Source organism: Delphinapterus leucas, chromosome 13 (assembly GCF_059928025.1).
Source record: "Delphinapterus leucas isolate spDelLeu-1000000601 "Yukka" chromosome 13, BTC_Dleu_Yukka2, whole genome shotgun sequence".
NCBI lineage: Eukaryota > Metazoa > Chordata > Mammalia > Artiodactyla > Monodontidae > Delphinapterus > Delphinapterus leucas.
In genome coordinates this window covers 2,142,417-2,161,519 of record NC_143141.1, presented here as the reverse complement: position 1 = coordinate 2,161,519, position 19,103 = coordinate 2,142,417, and positions in this window count along the sequence as shown.

The following is a 19,103-nucleotide window of genomic DNA, read 5'->3' as shown; positions in this document are numbered from 1 at the left end:
AGTGGGTGTGGGAGCTCTTCTCCACTCCTCCCCGGGCCCTTTTCCGCCCTCTCTGCCTTCTAGGCCCGTGTAGCCCTGGACCCCTGCCCTCCGGCTTTGGTTGGATCCAGCCCATGGGAGGTCATCTCAGGACTGGAGGCAGTGGGGTGGTCCTCACGCTCCTTCCCTGCCTCCTGGACCGTCGTGAGTTCTTCCACTGGGGACAGAGCCTCCAAGTCCTGGTGACACCATCCCCTCCCTGAGCCTTTCAGACCTAGTCCCTGAGTGTCACATCCACTCTTTTTTGTCCCCTTAATCTCAACGACACCTTTGTAAATTGTTCCTCGTGACATCTCTTTGACCACCCCCGAGTGTACCTTCTGTTTCCCGCCAGCGCCATGAACTGATATACAAGCTTGTGGGATCAGGCAAATGAAGGCATGTACCTGGCTGCAGAAGTGCCCTACACTTAGCAGGAACTTAATAAGCGTTAGTTCCTTTCCCATAATATAAAGTAGCAAGTACAACAAAGAGACAGGACCACTTCTGAAATATTCATATTTCAGGCTAAGATCTTTGTGTTAGTCTTTTGTTGTTGTATAAAACATCATACCAGGGTTAAGGGGTGAAAGTATTTCGCTACGATGTCACTCAAAATTGTTCCAAAAAACAATCAAAGAGTTCACTAAATTAAAACACAAACAAAACGCTTTTTCCCACCACTAACATCGGCTTTGGCACGTCTAGGGGTGGCCTTTGGTGTTGTAGTGAAAGGAACACTGAACATAATGTTTGGACACCTGTTCTCCAGTCTTTCTTGAGATTTACTTACTAGGACTTCCTGAAATGACCTCAAGGTCCTTTTACAGCTCTAAAAATGTTACGAGTTGGATACAATTTTATTAAGTTACCATAAATTCAGTGTGGTGTGGTGTATCTCAGGGTGGTGGGCTTCTTCTTGGAGCTGGTAGGATTCAACTGGTGTGACTTGGAAATGCTGAGGATAGAGCAGTGTAGACAGAGCTGGAGGGAAAGACCTTATCAGAGTTTGGTATCAGAATTATGTTGACGTCATAGAACAAGGTGGAAACCTTTCCCTCTTTTCTGTTGTCTGGAAAAGTTTATGTATGATTTGTGTACTATTTTCATTAAGTATTTAATATAACTTATTACTGATTTAAGCCATTAAAGCTTGGAGATTATTTTGTGGGAACGTTAAAAATACGGATTCATTTTCTTTAATAGATATTAAATAATTCATATTTTCTAATTCTTCTTGTGTCACTTTTGATATATTTAATTTTTCTAGGAATTTGATAAGTTTAAGTGTTAAAATTTATTGGCATAAAAGAGTTCACTGAATCCACTTATGACTGGCCTCTCCCATTGCGGAGCACAGGTTCCAGACGCGCAGGCTCAGCGGCCATGGCTCACGGGCCCAGCCACTCTGCGTCATGTGGGATCTTCCCGGACCGGGGCACAAACCCGTGTCCCCTGCCTCAGCAGGCGGACTCTCAACCACTGCGCCACCAGGGAAGCCCTCATATATTCTTTACGTAGATTCCTCGGGTATGTACATTTCACCACATTGCTTTACTCTGTTTTCTCTGTCTCTCCATCTCTCCCAATGTGCATGCACACACATGTGTGCACACACACGTGCACACAAGCACACCCCTCATTTTTTTCTGAATTGTTTGTGAGTTCACTCATTGTTGACACGTTGCCCATTTATCTCTTAATATCTCCATGTGTCCTTAAAACAAAGACATCGTCCTATATAACAGCAGTGCAATTACTAAACTTCGGGAAGGTAACATTGGTACAATCTTATTATCTACTCCATGGTGTTCCTTCAGCAGAGGGAAGATCTGGACCACACGTTCCCCTGGGTCGTGGGGTCTCTGTGACCCTGGTGAGTTTTGCGGTGCTTCTGCACTGTTCATGTCATTCACCATCTAGAAGAAAAGAGGTCAGCTGTCTCGAAGAACATTTTCAGTTTAGATTTGTTGGCTGTTTCCTCAAGACTATGCACTTTAGGCAGAAATACCACAGAACGGAGGCTGTGTCCTTCACTGTGCATCCCACCAAGGAACCAGGATGCCCACAGTTCCCCTTCTGGGGATGGTAACTTTAGTCAATTGACTGTGATCGTGTCTGTGAAATGTCTCCACTGTGAAGTTACTATTTTCCCCTTGGTAATTAATAAGAATCTTGGATGAGATACCTACGACTGTGTAAATATCTGGTTCCTCCTGAAAACCAGACAGAGCATTCTCTTATCCACAGAAATAAAGAAGCTAGAAGACAGTGGAATGATCCTAAGTGCTGAAAGAAAGAGCTGCCGACCTACAGTTCTTTACAGTGAAAGGATACCTGAAGAATGAAAATCAAATAACATCATTTGAAGACAAAACAAAACCTGAAAAGTCCTTGTATGGAGAAAAAAGTGGTCATTCACCTGAAGATGCTCCTGAGAAGAAAACAGAGCCCACAGACACCCAGTTCTCATGCTCTGAACATCACATTATCACCATCTCTCTGCAGCTTTCTTATGCTGACCAGCCGGCCAGCCTGACCTGGAACCCTTTGCCTCACCCTGATCCTTGGCATATGTGTGTTGTGTAACTCCAGACTGATGTCTTGGGGTTTGATGCCTTGGAATCCTGACCTAACGGTCTGCTCACTCCATGTTTTCCATCCCTGGCTTGTCCTGGGCCTTCCTGTGGTAACTTCTTGCCCTGAGTCAGTAATCCAAAGCTGTTACGCTTAGATGCAACAATCTGAAATGTGATATACAGGTCTTAACAGCTAAGAATCCCCAGAGTGCATTTTATCTCCAGACTCTGATAACGTATTAACTGTCATTTACAGAACTGTGGTCTTCAGACCTCGTTTCCAAAGAGCTGTCCCAATCTTTCTCCAATAGATGTGCTATTGCTGAAGGATCCAGATGGTTGCTGATTTAATTCAATTGCTAAGCAAGGGAGGAAAAAAGTCTGACCTACTCATATCTGAAACAAAGAAATCTCAGTTTAGGAAGAAGCTTAGCCGGCTTAAAACATTGCAAACGTTCTGATGGGTCGGATGGGATCAGTGCGACTTGAAATCACCTGAGAGGAACGGTTTTGCAGGGCACACGGCTAACGGGGGGTGTTAGAGGCAGTAATTTCATACCCACTGACGCCACACGTAGAGGAAACTCTTGTGCAAGGTGTGGGCCGTTGGCGGCATCTGCAGCGAGGAGGCCTGCGGGGCCTGTGTGAGTTTCCTTCTCCAGCTGACATAAGGACGGGGTCCACAGTCCGGTCCCATTCTAAAACGCGGATATCGCTTGTATGTGGAATCTAAATAAATGATACAATTGAACTTATTTACAAAACAGAAATAGACTCGCAGACACAGAAAATAAATTTATGGTTCCCAAAGGGGAAACGTGCAGGGGAAGGATAAATTGGGAGTTTGGGATGAACAGATGCACACCACTATATATGAAATAGATAACCAGCAAGGACCTACTGCATAGCACAGGGAACTATATTCAGTACCTTGTAATAACCTATAATGGAAAAGAATCTAAAAAAGAATATATGTATATGCATAACTGAGTCACTTTGCTGTACATCTGAAACGAACACATTATAAATCAACTATATTTCAATAAAAAAATTTTAAAAAAGAAAAGAATGCTGTGGTTTTCATGTTCTTATTATTCAATTAATAATACCAGTATCTTATTCATATCTTTAAACCAAATTTTTTCATAAATGTAGCAATTTCCTTTCTGAAGTGAGGAATAGCAACACAGCTACTTAGCAATAGCCTTGATCATTAAAATAACTTGCTCCCGGGCTTCCCTGGTGGCGCAGTGGTTGAGAGTCCGCCTGCCGATGCAGGGGACGCGGGTTCGTGCCCCGGTCCGGGAAGATCCCACGTGCCGCGGAGCGGCTGGGCCCGTGAGCCATGGCCGCTGGGCCTGCGCGTCCAGAGCCTGTTGCTCCGCAATGGGAGAGGCCACAACGGTGAGAGGTCCGCGTACCGCAAAAAAATAAAAAAATAGCTTGCTCCCTCTTGCAAACACACCCATCAGCATTTTCAAGCCAGAGGAGTATGTGTTGGGAGGGGAAAAAACGACAATCCTTAAGCCAAAATGTAATAGCATGTCAGTTCATTATTTGGCACAAAAACTCATTCCACAGAATTCAGAGTATGAGAGATACTAAAGAGGTCAAGTGAGAAATGACAGCATAAAATGCAGATTGATTTAGGTTTTCAAAATTGATTAGCAATTTGGGGCCATGAGAGCAATTCACTCTACTTGTTGTAAAATTGATTAGCACTTCTTGAGGAAGGTATAGCAAATTGTTGCGCTAATCAAGGTAAATTAAATCCAGAAATGACTTTATTACTGCACCCTGTGTACTCTCGGCTCTGCTTCAGCAAAACTGGTTTGGAAAACAGTCTTCCATCAGAGCAGCAGATAAACTTTACTCTCCTCCATTCTTTCCTTTCGATTTTGGCATTTGGGGTAGAGGAAAAAAGCCATTCATGCTTTCCACCTTTGTGATGTCTCAGTATTTCTGAAAAAAAAAAAAAAAAAGCTATGATCTGAGATGGTGCAAGTATCTATACTACTCTACATCGCAAAAAAGTTGATATTTGCGTTTTACCATTTTGTATTAAATTGCTTTCATTTGGTAAATAGTTTTAACTGTGGCCCTGCCTGAGACAGCAGTATAATTTGTGGATTACAGTCTGGAATATTGAGGGTGTGTCTCCCCCTCAGTTTGGAGTCTTGGGACATCAGAAAGCTCATGGTTTTTTGTGGTTGGCCTGGACACGCTTCTGTGTGGAAAGAGTGTGTTCCCTCCCCATGCATGTACCTTGTCTTATGCTTTATTTTAATATTCTTTGGACATTTTGAACAATTAATGGAATATTAAAAGTAAAGATCCAATTTAAATCAATTCCATGCAACTAAGCAATTATAACAGCATCAGGTCTAGTTCTGCCAACAATTCAGATCACGTCAATAAAAAAAACAGCATGTTTGAGTTTGAGTGTATCTTGCTGTATTCCCAGTACTTTCAGACTGTGCAAGAAGGAATCCCTTGTGAGGTCTGAGGTTCCTCAGACTTGACTTCCCTTTCACTCCCGGGAGAATCTGGATTCATTAGGATTGGGGTGGAGACCGGAAATCTGTTCTATCAGTAAACTCTACTCATCTGACTGACTTGCCACCAACTTTGAGAACTTCTGACTTTGTCCAATGTCCACACTTAACAGATAAAAACGTAACGTCCAAAGAGATAAAGTACAGTGCGTAGGGAAGATTGATGGTAGTGGATCATTATGAAAAACGCTAGATGTAGAGAAAGTCATCTCTAAAGACTTCACGGAGAACGTGACATTTAAAGGCAGGCCTTGAAAGTTGAATCAGGTCTTTGGAGATAGCTGCAAATTTAAGGAAGAATTGTGGAGAGAGGTGGATAGGCAAAGCCCAGGGCACAGCTGGAGGAGTGCATGAAAGGGCTTATCATCCTCAGTGGATGAAATTCATGGAATGAGGACTTCCAGGCAGACCCAAGAGCAGTTTCAGGATCTGTGCTCCAGAAGATATGGCCATTTGAAGAGGGTGATGTGGACTGAGTCCTACCAGGAGGAAATGGTGATGTTGCAAGAGAAGAAAGAGTGGATCTCAGCCTGTCCATCCACGGCTGCTTCTCCCGGGGCTGCTTCTGTGCACGTGAGTGAACCTCAAAACAGTGAGAGGTTTGCTGATGCCTCACTGGGAGACACAGTGCCAGCCATGGGTCTAAGAGCCGTCAGCATCCCCGCAGAGGATGGAGATTCAGTGTCTACTGCTTCTGTAATCATGCACAGCCCTACGACTATGCATGTTACACAAGTTACAAATAACTCCCCTGATACTCACACTGCTAGCCTGTTGCACCCTCTCCATGAAAGCAGACTCGAGCTACTTCACAAAGCTGAGTTGGAAATATTCAGCCAATTAAGTCATTTTAATGGAAACAGTGGTTTCTAATGTATTCTCCCCAGTTCTGCCCGGTGTGTGCCCTGACTTCATGCATTCCCAGGCCCTGTTCCATGTGGTCCTGAGCGCTCGCTGCTCTGCTTGTCCCTTTGGGAGTTTAACAAACTCCCAAGCTCAAGGTCAAGTAGGCTGAGTCTTCAGCCACAGCAATTGCCTGTCTTTATTCTGATGACGTAACCAGTTAGTGGCTTCCCTGAAAAAGGCACCTCGACTTCAACTGCCTCGGTCCTGATGAGCAAGGTAAACTAGAGGTTGATGATTTGCATAGAAAAGAATTTTTCTCAGTGCGAGGGTCCCCTTGGGCCTTCATTAGCTCTTTAAATATTGAGTGTTTATCTTGTTCTGGGTCCTCTTCTGGTCTCTGGGGATGCAGTGGTGAGCTAAACTGACAATGTTTGTGTCCTCCTGGAGTTTCTATCTAATGGGAAAAAACCCAGACATCAAAGATCAAAGATCCCTTTTCCAAAATCCTTAATTGCACACCCCAGTCTAAGTATTATTGCCACCTTCTGGGTCTGACCCATTGCCGTCTTTGAGAGTCATTTGGCAACAGGTGACGCTGAGGTGGGACCTTTCCAGCTTTCCCTGGCAAGCCATGCCTCTCAGGCAGCGGGCCTCTTCCTGTCCTGCGGCTCACTCACTTTCAGCCACACAGAGAGCTGGCTTCATCCATTCGCAGCCCCTTATCCTCACCAGCCACTCCCACTACCCTTAGGTAATCAGCATGTGGGTCTGCCTGGTAAGATTCCAATCAGTTAGACTCCAGGAAAATCATTTCCCTGTGGCCAGAGAGCTGAAAGCTCTGGGCATATTTCAGAGTAGAGACTTCCCCTTCCCACCACCAGAATCAGGACACTTTTCTCTGATCTTTAGACCCTTACAAACTTATACGCCTCCTGGAGGTAAAATTCCCCAAATATATATATATATATATATATATATAATATTATATATAAATAAATATATTATACATATATATGATTCCCCAAATATATATATTATATTCCTCCAAATATATATATATATATACACAAAGTTCAGTTCTAGTGAACTTTGTGTTTACACTGTTAAGATCATTAGCCCCAAATTATCCATGACATTACAATATTACAATTCTTTCTGTACCAGATTTTGACACAAAAATTAAGATAGAATACCAGTCAGTGTTTAAATGTTGGGACACTATATCCCACATTGAAAGGTATAAAAAAGAGATTTTTTAAAGGAAAAAAATTTTTAAAGGAAAAAATATTAAAGAGAACATCACTTGAAAGTCATTAACTTTCTCAGGAGGAGAACTTGAATCCAGAAGCCATTCCAGTTTCTAGGATGAGAGTCTCTAGATTTCAGTTACTTTATCAAAAGCAGGGCATTCCTCAGGTTTAACCAAACACTACACACACAGAATGTCATCTGCTAAATTTTAAGAAGGAACTGACATCTTTAGGGTGTGAACTCTTATGACACACCTCAGTGTTCCAGGCTCCTGACTGCATGAACCAGTAACCCCTCCACAATGTGAATAGAGCACATGTCCTGAAGCAGACCATCGTGGTTGTTTCTGAGGAATTAGAACTAAATTCTATTCACCAATCTCTCCCTAATATGGCTGGTCCTCGTTAAACTCAATTCTCTGTGCTGCGTCGACGTACAAGGAAAATTCACGCAATGGTACCCAAGTGAGAAATGGGCAAAGCACTAACATTGGCTGAGAGAGTGATTTAAAACACTCAGCACCAGCCACATTGTCACGTGTTAATGATATCCCACTCTCTGGTTCAGAATCGAGCACTTGGAAATCATTTACTGTCTCGCTGGAAAAGAGCTCAAACGAACACTAGGAACTCTTCTGGGTTAAGAGAACTCATGTGAATATTAAACAACGGTTTCCAGAAGACAGTTGCCCCCAGTTTTGGTTTGTACCTGTAAAGGAAACTGTGGGAAAGTCAACCAGGTGTGGTGGAACTTGGAGGGATGGGGGATATTTGACATGAAGGCAGCTAGAGGTTAACATTGGGAGTCTTCAAACTTCTGGGCAACTTGAGGCCTGAAAGTGGTTCTGTTGTCCCTTCCCACCCCACCCACCAAAGAAAACTGCACATCACCCACACATTCCTTGTCGAAAGAGAACTCAGACTCAAGCAATCAGCCCTTCACGGGCATCACCTCTTCCACCCTTTCCTCCTCCCCCACTTCCTTTCCCCATGTTGCTGAAGTCCGTCCAGTGTGCCAGGCTAAGTTCTAGACACACGCAGGACCTCATCAGTCACAGGCTTACAGAGGAAAGAGAGGTTAAGTCAATGTGCAACTTAGCCAGCAGGTAGCGAATCTAAAATTTGTATCCCAGGTAACACCTTAACCACAGTCTCCTCACTTGAAAAACATACAAATTGAGAAAAGTGCGTGCCTGCTAGTGCTAGTTTTGAGTTTGCATATCCTGTGTCCCCCGCAGAGAATATCCTTTCCCCTTTTCTCTGTTTGAAATCTCTCTTCGGACTTGCCCTTAACGACAAGCTCCAATGCCCACCCTGGGTCCTGCCTGCCGGGATGTGTCCATGTGTGTGTGTCCCTGTTCTGTGGTGTCACCCACATCCGCCCTGGTATCACCTGTCCTCTCCCCTATGTCGGGAGCTGCCTGGGGCCAGAAGCCATTTCTGACCCCTGTTTGCTTTTCCCCACAACCAGACATGGCTGTCAACGGTCGACATTTGATAAAAAGTCAGTCCAACTCACTATCGAAGGCAGCGTGTTTTCAGGTCCTTGCTCTTGCAGCTTCTGCAGTAGAAAGTTAAAATGCACGTTTTGGGTTTTGTTCTACACCCACTCCGTGATCAGCGAGGCCTGCTGCCTGCCTGTGTGGCTCACGAGAGTGATTGGCAAATGTTCAGGAATTCTGTGAGCCTGGTGTTAAACACAGCCGTTAATAAAAATGATATTGCCTAAACTTACAATTAAATGCATTTCATTAAAAACAAAGTAATATGTTAAAATAGTATGCACTTCTTAATTATTTTTACATTTACTACTCTCTCCGCTGTTGAGATTATTTACATGTAGTGCATAAGCCCGGTGGACATGCTACACGGTGCTGGATTCCTGGGTTTCTCGCCTCACCTGCGCACGGTAATGCCAGGCTAGGTGCTAGCAATCCGCCAAGGTGGGAGCATTTGCCTCTTGGAAATCGGCAAAGCTCCAGACCAGGGGTCTTCCCACCCACAGCGAGGAGCATGCTACTGACTTATTCTGAAATCAATTCCCCCTTATCCAGGTCAAGCACTCTCATTTTTTTTAACCTTTTCTAATTAACTAACATTACAGCAGAATTCTTCCCACACACAGATTGATAACATTCAAAGCTTTAAAATATAGAAAACTGCATTTTAGGACTACAGAGGAGAAGAACACCATTATTTTCTTCTTGAGCTGATTTAGAAGCCAGCATAGCCCTCCTGCAACATTACAAGGTCATAATAATGAATTCAGTTTTTATTATACTATCTGGAAAAATAATCTCTGTCATTTGAACTCTCAGGTTCTCCAGAGTCGAGAAAGACAGGGGTCCTCCTTATAATTTTCCATCAGAATACAAAATGAATAAAATAGAAAACACGTTCCTGTCAGTTGAATCACCATACCAAATACTTTTTAAGAGAAAAATGCTTAAATCCTGCATCTAGTGATTTAATATAGAATCAGGATGAAGCAATAAAAAAGCCTGTATGATACCTCTTGGGATTACTTCTGTATCTGGTTTATTCTCCCTCCCATTTCCCTGCCACCCCCGTATCTTCTTTGCTCTCTCCTTTTCAGAAAGCCTTTCTCTGAAGTTTTAGCAAAGCAATGATCCACCAGAAGATTACCAGTTGTAACTGACTTGAAATATTTGTGTGGGGTATCTGGGGGGAAGTGATGTATGAACCACTTTGCGTGCAGTCAGCGCTGCGTTTGAATGTGAAGTTGGTGTCTTCAGCAAGAAAAACAAGGTGAGAACACAAACGAGGCCCTGTCTTCTTCCCGAAAGTTGAGAGAAATCGAAGATTTCATTCATTTATTCTTTTTTCCCTAATTAATTCCCATTTTTGCTCTACCTTCTTCTCTTCAACAATGACTCTTCCCTTCTCAAAATCTGCTTCCTTAAGTGGGGTGTGGCCCAATTTGGGGTGACGATCTGGATGGGAATTTTATGAACGTTGCTTACTGTAAATCAAAGGCATGGGGAGAAGTGTGATTTATACAACTGGCTTTTTTTATGAAGTGAAGATTAGGTCATTCTCTCAAAGATATGTCTGCTCAACCAGCCTGGAAATTTTTTTTTTTTTAAGTAATAATCGGCATTTTACTTTATTTAATTAATTTATTTATTTAACTCTTTATTGGAGTGGAAATTCTTTTAAAGTTTTCTTTTAACATCTCTATTGGAGTATATTTGCCTTACAATGGTGTGTTAGTTTCTGCTGTATCACAAAATGGATCAACTATACGTATACATATATCCCCATATCCCTTCCCTCTTGCGTCTCCCTCCCTCCCACCCTCCCTATCCCACCCCTCTAGGTGGTCACAAAGCACCGAGCTGATCTCCCTGTGCTATGCGGCTGCTTCCCACTCCCTCTCTATTTTACGTTTGGTAGCATATATATGTCCATGCCACCCTCTCACTTTGTCCCAGCTTACCCTTTCCCCTTCCTGTATCCTCAAATCCATTCTCTAGGTCTGTGTCTTTATTCCTGCCCTGCCCTGAGGTTCTTCAGAACCATTTTTAAAATTTTAGATCCCATATGTATGTGTTATCATACAGTATTTGTTTTTCTCTTTCTTACTTGCTTCACTCTGTATGACAGACTCTAGGTCCACCCACCTCACTACAAATAACTCAATTTCGTTTCTTTTTATGGCTGAGTCATATTCCATTGTATATCTGTGCCACATCTTCTTTATCCATTCATCTGTCAATGGACACAGGTTGCTTCCATGTCTTGGCTATTGTAAATAGTGCTGCAATGAACATTGTGGTACATGTCTATTTTTGAATTATGCTTTTCTCAGGGTATATGCCCAACAGTGGGATTGCTGGGTCATATGGTAGTTCTATTTTTAGTTTTTTAAAGAACCTCCATACTGTTCTCCATAGTGGCTTTATTAGTTTACATTCCCACCAACAGAGCAAGAGTGTTCCCTTTTTTCCACACACTCTCCAGCATTTATAGTTTGTAGATTTTTTTGGTGATGGCCATTCTGACTGGTGTGAGGTGATACCTCATGGTAGTTTTGATTTGCATTTCTCTAATGATTAGTGATGTTGAGCATCCTTTCATGTGTTTGTTGACCATCTGTATATCTTCTTTGGAGAGATGTCTATTTAGGTCTTCTGCCCATTTTTGGATTGGGTTGTTTGTTTTTCTGATATTGAGCTGCATGAGCTGCTTGTATATTTTGGAGATTAATTCCTTGTCAGTTGTTTCATTTGAAAATATTTTCTCCCATTCTGAGGGTTGTCTTATTGTCTTGTTTATGGTTTCCATTGCTGTGCAAAAGCTTTTAAGTTTCATTAGGTCCCATTTGTTGATTTTTGTTTTTATTTCCATTTCTCTAGGAGGTGGATCAAAAAGGATCTCGCTGTGATTTATGTCAAAGAGTGCTCTGCCTATGTTTTCCTCTAAGAGTTTTATAGTGTCTGGCCTTACATTTAGGTCTTTAATCCATTTGGAGTTTATTTTGGTGTATGGTGTTAGGAAGTGTTCTAATTTCATTCTTTTACATGTAGCTGTCCAGTTTTCCCACCACCACTTATTGAAGAGGCTGTCTTTTCTCCATTGTATACTCTTGCCTCCTTTATCAAAGATAAGGTGACCATATGTGTGTGGGTTTATCTCTGGGCTTTCTATCCTGTTCCATTGATCTATAGTTCTGTTTTTGTGCCAGTACCATACTGTCTTGATTACTGTAGCTTTGTAGTAGGGTCTGAAGTCCAGGAGCCTGATTCCTCCAGCTCCATTTTTCTTTCTCAAGATTGCTTTGGCTACTCGGGGTCTTTTGTGTTTCCATACAAATTGTGAAATTTTTTGTTCTAGTTCTGTGAAAAATGCCATTGGTAGTTTGATAGGGATTGCATTGAATCTGTAGATTACCTTGGGTAGTATAATCATTCTCACAATGTTGATTCTTCCAATCCAAGAACGTGGTTTATCTCTCCATCTGTTTGTAACATCTTTGATTTCTTTCATCAGTGTCATATAGTTTTCTGCATACAGGTCTTTTGTCTCCTTAGGTAGGTTTATTCCTAGGTATTTTATTCTTTTTGTTGCAAAGGTAAATAGGAGTGTTTCCTTAATTTCTCTTTCAGATTTTTCATCATTAGTTTATGGGAATGCAAGAGATTTCTGTGTATTGATTTTGTATCCTGCTACTTTTCCAAATTCATTGATTAGCTCTAGTAGTTTTCTGGTAGTATCTTTAGGATTCTCTAACAAGTTTCTGAGGGACACACTTTGCATTTGTCCATCCTGAAAGGTTATTTCTTGGGCTTTTAAGAAAGAGGGTTTGGTAGGTGTTGCAGAGGGAAGAGGATGGCGCTCACATAACCCGAGTGCCCTGGGAGGGTCTGATATCAAGAGAAGCTGGTGGGCAGCCACCTCCAGCCGACATCCCGATTCCAGGCCTCAGTCTGCCTTGAAAGGCCCAGGGTTAGTCTTGGCTCAGGGCAGGATTGATGCTCTGCTCCATGCTCTACTGGCTTGCGTCACTGAGCACACAAAGGCCGAGCGTGGTGACGGTGGGCACAGGGGTCCTGAGCAGAGGGGGGAGGGAGCGAGCCCACACACCTGCCCTTCCATGAACCTCCCACAGTGTTGGTGCTCAGGGCAGACAACAGACACACCGATACCAAGAGTGGGACGGTCCAGATGAAGCAGGCAAGCTGCAGTGCATCTTCCGGCACAAGGAAAATGGTTATGTTGGAAGCCAAACAGCCGAGTACAGTCCTATGTCTGGGTTGGGGTACCGGGTCGCCCATGTGAACTTCAACAAAGCACATACTTGCCCGAAGCCTCGGTTTCAGCATCTGTGAAGTGTGGACAGAGACACTATTTCCTGCACCAGGAACCTGATGAGAAGAAGTGCCTGGCAATTCTTTGTAAAGAGCAAAGTCCTCTCAAATCACAGGGTGTTATCAATAGTTTGGAATCCATCTTCTAGAGACACATCACTGGGAAAAAAAGGGGTCACTGACTTTCCAGGGTCTGGAGAAAGGCTGCATTCCTGCCATGCTTTCTTCCAGGGCACTGGGTAGGCTGCCCCTGGAAGTGACAATTTTAAAGACACTAGACCAACTGGAAAGTCTCAGGGAGCATACTAAGTTCAGTAGCCTCCGAAGTAAGCTCCTGACCCTAGAGAACTCGTCTGCCATAAAGTGAAGATGTGGCCATGTGTGTGAAGTGGGGACCCACAGCAGGTGTCTTCTGGGTCCATGCCGTGAGCTGGACGGAGGAGAGGGTCTTGCAGGGCCAGTGGGAGTGAGCTGCCTTGTCTACAAGGTGGACAGGTGTGCCCACTGCGCTGTGCTCACGTGCGAGGGGCCCCAAGCCTGTCCCACAGCAGGAGCGAGCCAGCCACCAGCCACCAGCTACCACGAGGAGCAGGGCTTGGAAGCCTCTCTCCCTGAGGCTGCATCCCAGCTGCTTTGCCCCAGATGGGATCCTGGGAAAGTGAGGGGAACCGCTTTCATTTTCATCTTGAGTGGATTTGTATTACCCCTTTCCCAGTTGGCTGTCAGGAGGAAAAAAAGAAGAAGAAAAAAGCCATGTGCTGGAAAAGATAAGATGCACTCGCTCCCAGGTGCCAAATGCTTTTAGACAGGGAGCTATTTAGATGAAAAATTACCAGTGCAGCGAGGGGGTGTTGGAGGACGGAGCAGCCTCTGGTCTGAGTGTCTGGAGGCTGCAGAAGGGCAGTGCCAGGGATCAAGCACCCCAAGCAAGACCCCCAGTCAGCAGCGCCGGGGAGGCTCAGGGCAAAGCATCTTCCACCCGGGCCTGTCCTTCTCACTGGGACAGGCCCCCAGGGCAGCCTCTTACTAGCCCAGGACTCTCTGTGTCCTCATCACAGCCCAGGACTCTGGGAACATCGGCTGTCTGTGTTTCATTTTTGAACATCCCACCACCTGCATTCTTGCTCCAAAGCTGAGCTTAATAAAGTGCTGACAGCTGTTCTGACCGACCTGACTGACCTCAGCGACCACGGGAGGTGGCCATGGGAATTCAGCATAAACACACTAGGGCTTCTCTGCCGGAACCTTGAAGACTAAGTGACTCTGCGAAACGCTGTGGACCTGACTGACCGGCCCTGCGCTTGCGAATGGGAGTGCCCGGCCAGAGGGCACGATGAAGGGACATCCGGTCACAGTGTCTCCAAAATGCCAGCACTGGAGTGCTCATCCGTCCCGGGCCTGTCGTCTAAGCAAGAGGGGTGGAAACGGAGGGACTTTGATCCAGTGTGTTCACTGAAAGAGATTTCACACATACACACACACGCAGGCACACATGCAACATGCATGCGGGTGCACATGCATGCACACGTGTACACACAAATGCACACACAGTTGCCCACGCTTACAGACTCGAACACGTGCACACACACACAGGCACACCCTTTAAACACAGTTTCCTAAAATGTCAATCATGACTCTGCTAATGAAGGAAGGGGGTGTAACAGCTGTGCAGCTGTGCCTGTGACATCCAGGTCAATTCACAGTTTCTATAACAACGATTTTGAATTCTTGCCTGTGTGTTCATTTTCTTTATTTTTCACACAGTAATTTCTTAGTTTCTTGTCGGTCTAAGCTGACCAACCTGCCTGCTTGCTGCAGGCTTTCTCTGTGAAGCTGCACTTTTGACATCTGTCCTTCAGAGACCTTCCAGCCAGAACAGAAAGCCTTGGCCGGACTCAAGGAGGACGTAGGGCAGGCACGGCTCTCACAGCCCCCTCTCTCCTCCGTTCTTCCTTTCTGATCTATTACCACCCAAATCACAGCCACGTCTCATTCTAGGTGAGCCGTGCAGAAATCAAATCCTAATCGTACAAGGGCCATTGCATCCTTAACCTTTTATTGAAGAGTATTGTATGGAGACAGAATTGCACATGTGATAAAGACATTTTCACAAATACAACGCCCCTTCGTAAACCGCACCTGGATCAAGAAACAGAATATCACCAGCAATTCCAGGACCCCCTCTGGCCCCCTCCCAGCCACCGCTTCCTACCAAGGGGACCACGATGCTGACTCATAACAGCTGAGATTCGCTTCACCTATTTTCGTTATTTTTATCAAGTACGTAGTCCACTGTGTCTGGCTTATCTCACTGACTGCTGTATCCGTGATATTCATCTAGTTGTACTATTTCTGCACACGTGGCCCTACAGTATTCCATCATGTGAGGACACCAACCACTCTTCATCCAAAGTACTTCTGATGGGTATTTAGATAAGTTCCGATTTCTGGTTATTACAAATAATCACACTACAAGCTTCCCTGTACATGTCCTTTGATGACAGCATGTACACAGCTCTGGAGGGTATTAGCCTATAAGTGGGATTTTGGGGTCATGCGATAGGAAAGTTCTTGGCCTTAGTAGATACTGACAAATAGGTCCTACACAGATGCTGATTTACACTGATGCTGGAAATGTCTCAGAGTTTCATTTGCGCCCTTAACCACATCTAGTACTTTGTGTCTTCTTCATTTTACTGTTACCACGTTGTGCTTTTAATGCACATTTCACTGATAACTAATGAAATCGAGCAGCTTTTCATAGGCTGAGGGCTGACTTGGGTAAACTCATTTGTGTTTTTCTATTTCCTATTGATCTGTGGGAGCTCTTTGTGTATTCTGGGTGTGACTTCCTGGTCAAATACACGGGGCTTACACTATCACTCTCTCTATAATGCTATTTGGTGAATTCAAGCTGTTCACCTTAATGCGGTCTAATTTATTATACTTTTTCTTTTATGATTAGCATGTCTCATGATTTAGTGAAGTATTTTTTGTCTTTTCTGAGCTCATGAAGATGTTCTCCTATGATTTCTTCAAAAGGACGTATTTTTTCCTTCATAGTTTTTATTTTATTTTTTTGCGGTAGCGGGCCTCTCACTGTTGTGGCCTCTCCCGCTGCGGAGCACAGGCCCTGGACGCGCAGGCCCAGCGGCCATGGCTCACGGGCCCAGCCGCTCTGCGGCATGTGGGATCCTCCCGGACCGGGGCACGATCCCGTGTCCCCTGCATCGGCAGGCGGACTCTCAACCACTGCGCCACCAGGGAAGCCCTTTCCTTCATATTTGGATCTGTAATCCATCTGGAATTGATCTTTATAATGTGAGGTAGGAGTCAAGACTGTTAGGCTTTTCATATAAATGTCCAGGGGAGATGCTAAGGACCTCACGTGTATTCGCAGTATCTTCTTAATGGCTACAGTGACCCCAGTTTGCGATGAGCACTTGGCTGGGACCCCAGAGTTAGGAAAGCAACAGAATGAGAATTAGCAGCCAGGTCAGGCTGACTTCAAAGCTCGTCCATCGTCCTGTTCTGCTGTTTCCTGGCCTTTCCTCCTACACACATGTGCCCGCACACCCACACACACCCTCACCCACACACCCACACCCACACATGTGCCCGCACACCCACACACACCCTCACACACACACCCTCACACACACACACACACACACCCTCACACACACACACCCTCACACACACACCCTCACACACACACACAGATGCACACACAGAGACACAGACACACGCCCACAGCAGAGTCTGTCCAGTGCCTTGGTACAGTAAGTTTTTAAATACTCATGTGGGATTTCTGTATCAAAGAACTAGGTTTTACTTTAGATTTAATCCTTTAATGTATAAGCAGGAGTTTGCCTCATCGTCTATCGATGAAACTATTATTTTAAATAATGATTTTCTAAAAACAGAGAGTGAACCAATAAGGAATGACAGATCGGCCCTATCATAGTTTATAGCTGAGAGTTTCCTGAGTTGTAAGAAAGCAGACTGTGTAATTTAAATAGCTGGTCCTGTTTGCTTTACTGCAGGGGAATACGGGTAAAAGCGGAAGGGGATAATGCTGTGGATGAGAGGGAAGCCAGCCTTGTAAGGACAGCTTCTCTGCACCTTCTGTGCTATCGCGGCCGAAAGACACCAAAATTGCAAACTCCTTGGAGAGTTAAAGATGAGTCGTGCGGGGACATAGCCTGAACTTCCTGACACGTGTGTCGTCTCGGGAAACTATTAATTAGGTATGTAATTGACAGCAGGTGATTCTGAGTGGAGCAGGATTTGATGATCCTTCCTTTGCTACTGCAGGTGCCAGTTTCCAAGTTGGCTGGTGGAAACAGGAGTCAAGAAGGAGGGTGGTATGCACATGGACACTCGACACCCACAGCGACCACTGTTTGGTGGTGACCCTTCTATTTGAGTATTATGCTGTATCAGATGTTCAGTGCAGATTTCTTTCATAAAAGTGGTCTAGCGTCATAACAGCCAAATAAATCTTACTTCTTGAGGGACTGATATTACCGAATAGAGTAAGAACAATTCCAGAACAACACACGAATAGGATCCTTTCGATGATTTGCAGATGTGACGTTAACAGAGAAGAACGTAGAATTGCTTCTAACACCCAGAGTGAAGATTAGCTTCCACTTTACACCTGAATCTGTTTACATGAATATACTAATTAATTCATGTTTATGTATGAGAACAAAAATCTCTGCTATTGAGAAATGTCAGGGTATGTGTTCTATTTCTCTTAAAATCAATTCACTGAAAAGGTCCTGGGGATAGACCCCAGGGCCAGTGTAAGGGTGGCAATCAATAAATGTATAAACACTAAATAAATAAATAAACAATGATTTTCTTATTAGAAAAATAATAATACTCTGCATATAAACTTGGGGAATAATGATAGAAAAAAGAAAAATCAAAATTACTGTAATTCCATTATCTAGAAGTTTCTGCTAGTTTATTATATTTCTTTTAGTGTGTTGCATTTTTCTTTCCTGTACACATGTGTTTCTCCACAATTGGGATCATTTGGTTCACAGAATTTTGATGACTTTTGTTTCACGTTATTTTACCAGGAGCATTTTCCACGCTGTTAAATGTTTCTTGAAGGCTATTTTTAGTGGCTATAAAACGTTTCTTTGTATGAATGACTGCAATTCATTATTCACCTCTTGCTGCATATTCTAGCTTTGTTTTTTTTTTGCTAGTATGTAAATACCTATGGTACATATGTTCTCTTACAAACCTTTAATCACATTTCTGATTCTTTCCTGATGATACATTCTTAGACGTAGACTGGCTGGGTCCAAGTGTCCAGCTGTTTTTAGGCTCTTGCTGTGCGGTGTCAAGGACAGAGTCTTCACAGACATGAGGCGTCAACCTAGGTCTCCTGGGAGCTTGTGTTAACTTACATTGTCCATCAAACCCCCAACATACACCTTCACTGTAACAATCCCACATGCACGTGGGGTTGAAACAAGATAGGTTTTGGAGAATCAAGCAGAGTCTGCAGTTAATGAAATGAAGAAAAAAATAGGTTTTTTTAAGCTGCTGAAAGAAAAGAAGTTTGAATGCTGGTTAATCAATTTTTTTGACATCATACTCAGGAAAGTTTCTATCTTCCCAGAAAATAAAACTTAGAAATGAGACTCCTGAAGGGTTATTTTCTGGCTTTGTAGCTGAGGAAGTAATATGTGCAATCTTTTGGAAAGGATAAGGGCAACGCCTCCCATGCATAAAATTTTTAATTAAGTTTTTATTTTGGAACAAGAAAGCACAGACTAAGAGCTTGCATCCTTGTGGCATGTGACAGAGAATTGATCTCACAACCGATTGTATGTAAAGAGGGATGACGTACACCAAGTATGTAAATTTTTTCAGAATATCTAGTGTTTTGTTTTTTTTTCCTACTTCCCAAATAGAAAAGCCACACGTGAGAGTTTATATTAAAGCCAACAGCAGAATGTACGTGAGGGTTCCTGAGGCTTGCTTGCTTCAGCCTTGGAA